At 29.6% G+C, this 4,796-nt stretch overlaps 1 non-coding gene across 1 annotated transcript; it reads left to right on the top strand.

Annotated features, from left to right (window-relative positions):
- The first annotated feature begins 4,113 nt into the window (after positions 1-4,113).
- Trnav-uac lies at positions 4,114-4,186 on the top strand. The gene has a single exon. It is a non-coding gene; the product is annotated as a tRNA-Val (tRNA).
- The last annotated feature ends 610 nt before the right edge of the window (positions 4,187-4,796 follow it).

Below are 4,796 nucleotides of genomic sequence, written 5' to 3'. Positions count from 1 at the left end.
CAGTCTCACGGTGTGTTTTCCCTCTCTCCTCTCCCTCCTCCTCCTCCTCCCTCCCTCCCTCCCCCTCTTCCTCCCTCTTCTCCTCCTCCCCCTCTCTCCTCCTCCTCCTCCTCCTCCCCCTCCTCCTCTCTCCCCCCCTCTTCTCACTCCCGCCGCATGTCCAACGGCCCCCTTTGCGACCTTTAAATTCAAAAATGGTCTTCGAGAGGAACCTGTGCTGAGGGCGCCTGGGAAACTCTCGGAGGATTTTTTTATGCCCGAGTTAAGGGACTGAAGGAAATGCTCTTTGGGCCGAAGGAAGTGTTTTGATATTTCCACCTGCTTTTGTATACATACGCATAGATGTAGATGTGTGTAGATGCATTTATATATATACATATATATATATATATATATATATATATACATACACACATGTATGTGTGTGTATATTACATATATATATATATATATATATATATATATATAATATGTATATATATGTATATAAACATTAGACATATGTATATGTATATATGTGTATACATATATCATATTATATTATATATCGTATATTGTATATATCATATATATCATAGTATATGTATTATATATATATTATATATATTGCATATGATATGTGTTATATATGTTATGTATATATATATAGATGTATGTATATATACATAAAAAATATATGTATATATACATATAAATATACACACATACAGTTCTTATGTATATATATATATCCATATATATATATATATATAAACATTTATGTACATGTATATATACATATATAGATATCTATATATATGTATATATTTTCACGTATATAACACACACACACACACACACACACATATATATATATATATATATATATATAAACACATATATATATACACAAACACACACACAGATATATATATATATATATATATATATATATATATATATACATATATATTATACACACACACACACACACACATGTGTATATATGTATGTGAGTGCATGTGTGTGTGTCTATGTGTGTATGTATATCTATGTACAATATATATATGTATGTTCATATGTATATGCAAACATATATTCATATACTTATGTATATATATACATATTTATACACATATCTGTGAGTGTGTGTGTATGTGTGTGTCAACTTCTTCCCCCTGCAAGAGTTACCATCTCCTAAGGACTTCGCCCCCCCCCCCCCCCCCCCGCCCCCCCGGCGCACCGTTATTTCCAGGACAGGAGTTGGGAAGAGACGGAGGGGGGGGGGGGGGGTAGAGGGAGGGTGGATTGGTAAGCCATGAGGTTGGCGGGGCGGGGGGGATATTTTTTTGTGAAGACATTTTGCTTTATATACACAGTACACATTTTTCATAAATTTTGTATATATGAATTTATGTATGTGTGTATTTATGTATACATATGTGTTTAAGTGTAGCTTAGGTATGTGTGTATATATATGTATATGTGTGTGTGTGTGTGAGTGCACATATATATATATATATATATATATATATATATATATACATATATATGTGATATCTATATGTGTTTGTGTGTGTATGTATGTATGTATTTATGTACAAATATATAAATATATATATGTATATACACACATAGATAAATAAATAAATATATATATACACATACATATATGCGGACACACATATACATACATATATATATACACACATACACACATATATACTTACATGAATATATGCAAACATACATATATAGACATGTATACATACATATACGTACATATAAGCACACACAGACACAAGCACAACTGACCCCAGACCGTTCCTTTTAAAAAAGAAGAGTGCACTAGAGCCTCTCTTGTGCAGGACCGAGACATAAGGGCCTGGGGCACAGGGAGGGGGGGGGTAGGGGGAGGGTAGGGATGGAGGAGCAGGAGGGAAGATCCTACTGGGGGGCGGGGGAGGGTAAGGAGGGAGAGGCGGCCCATAGGGGGGGTAGAGGGGGGGTCGAACACATTCATCACCCTAAGGTCTTCGGAGACGCCGCCACACCCTTGACAGTTGTCTTAAGAAGCATAAGATTTCATCTGTTCATTAAAAAAAAAAAAAGAATTTAAGAATTAAAAAAAAAGGATTTATGTATTTAAAAAAATTAAGAACTAGAAAAAGAATATAAGAATATATATATATTTTAACAATTAATATATTTATATAAAATTTAAGTTATTAACAATTAATTCATATATGCTATTTTTTTCTACCGTTGATAAGTATGATGATAATCACAATAAAAGTTATAAAAGAATAACAAAAATCATAATTATGGCAGTGATAATGTGACAATAACAATGGTGGTGATGATGGTATTAATGATAATAATGATAGCAATATTAGTACAGTAGGAAATAATAGAAATGATACCAAACCGTTACAGTTATTATCAATGTCATCATTGCTATTAGGTAGGCTGTTGTAATCAGCCTAATAGCGATGTTGATAATGATAATAATTGTAATGGTTATAATGATAATGATAATGACACCGATAATGATAATAATGATAATGGTAATAATAATAATAATAATAATAATAATGATAAAGATAAAACTAGTGACAATAATAATAATAATAATGATGATGATAATAATGATAAGAAAAATAATAACAATAATAGTTATAATAATACTGATAATGATAATGCTTATATCAAACAATGATAATCCTAATCATAATCATAATGCACATGATAATCATAATGATAATGATGACAATAATAACTACTAGCACACTACTACTACTACAACTAATAATAGCTTTAACAATACTACTACTAATAATACTGCTTCTCCTGCTAATAATGATAATAATAGTGGGAGAAATGAAAATATTGATGATAATAATGTTTGATGATAATAATTCTGATAATAACTGTGTGTGCGTGCCTACGTATATGCATTGCTGTATATTCCTTTACATCTAGAGTCGTTTACATAATAATTTAGAAAGATCCTCAAATCTCTTCTGTTCGACTGATTCGCAAAAATAAATAAATAAATAAATACGTAAAATAAAATAATAGAATGAAAATAAGATAATGGTAATAATAATAATAATGATGATGATAATAATAATAATAATAATAATAATAATAATAATAATAATAATAATAATTATAATAATAATAATAGTGATAATGATAATAATAATAGTGATAATAATAATAATAATAATGATAACAATAATAATAAAATGTATATATTTATATAAAAAAATAAAGGTAAAGTAAAAGAAAAAAGCAGATCCTTGTCTAATTTGTGTGGAATTAGATAATATTTTTTGGCCTTAAAATGTTTTCCGTGTCCTGAGATGTGGCCTTTTATCAAGCAGATAAATTCTGTTTTTTTTTCTTACTCTTTTTTTTTTTCTCTTTATCTTCTTCTTCGACGTTTCTTTTATCACGTTTGCCTTTACCGTTTCTTAATTTATTTCATTATCTTTTTTTCTTTGTTTGTTATTTGATGTTTTATTCTCTTTTATGCTGCCTCCTTTGATAAGTAAATGGATAGATAGACAGATACACAGATTTATACAGATGGATAGAGGCAGATATATAGACAGACAAAGATATATAAATAGATATATATATATATATATATAAATAGATGAATAGAGAGACAGATAAATAAATAGATAAATAGAAAACTAGCAAGATAGCTAGATAGGCAGGTAGGTAGGTAGATAGATAGATAGATAAATTAACTGATAAATGAATATATAGATATATATAGAAATAGATAGATAGACAAATATACAAATAGACAGGAAGATTGATAGACAAATATACAAATAAATAGATCGATTGATAGACGTAAAAAGGTAGATAGATAGATAAATAGATAGTTGGATAGATATGTACTATACTTATTACATGCTTTGTGAAGTTAACTGAATTGTCCTTTTCTACACAGATAAATAACTAGATACACAAATAATATCTCCTAAGATATATTTCCAATTTGATAGATATATAATTTTTCACGTAAGAAAAACAAACAAACTTGTATTTGAAAATAAAGGGAAAAAATATATATCTATATTTAAACACAGAAAATATAACTAATATGTTATAGCGGCTCTCATAGTGTAGTGGTTATCACGTCTGCTTTACACGCAGAAGGTCCCAGGTTCGAGCCCTGGTGGGAGCAAGCATTCATGATATTTTTTTAACATTTTAATTAAATTTTGCCTTGCCTGTTTATGTAACTTATTCCAGTTTATGGGTAATAGTCCGTATTGCGGCAGAAATACACTTCAGAAGTTGATTTTTTTCTCTAATTTGCAGTGTATAAAATACGTGATTGCAAATATTAGAAGTCTAAACAAAATACCGTTTTGAATCTAAAACATTTTTAGAACACTTCAGTTTCTCTTTTCGTTTCATTTATTTTTTTCTCTGTTTTAGCCTTATCATCGTAATAAATCCTTGGATAATCCTCAAGTACAATTAGAAGGCTAAGTTTATCCTTTTGTAACTAACAACTTACTTCACATGATTAATTTTAATCTATAGTAAAAATATATTTTTTGTTTTGTTTTTATTACACCTTCGGAGGCCGTTGAGATGGAGAGAGAGAGAGAGAGAGAGAGAGAGAGAGAGAGAGAGAGAGAGAGAGAGAGAGAGAGAGAGAGAGAGAGAGAGAGAGAGAGAATGTCTCTATCCTCACAATAAAACAAACAAATAAATAGATATCGAAATCCACCAAAAAAGACACAAAAAGAAACATATTGTTTGATTCAATAAACGAAGAGGAAGAA

The sequence above is a fragment of the Penaeus chinensis genome, chromosome 5, assembly GCF_019202785.1.
Source record: "Penaeus chinensis breed Huanghai No. 1 chromosome 5, ASM1920278v2, whole genome shotgun sequence".
In the NCBI taxonomy this organism is placed as follows: Eukaryota; Metazoa; Arthropoda; class Malacostraca; order Decapoda; family Penaeidae; genus Penaeus; species Penaeus chinensis.
The sequence above is the reverse complement of the archived record's forward strand: the minus strand, read 5'-3'. Positions and strand labels throughout refer to the sequence as shown.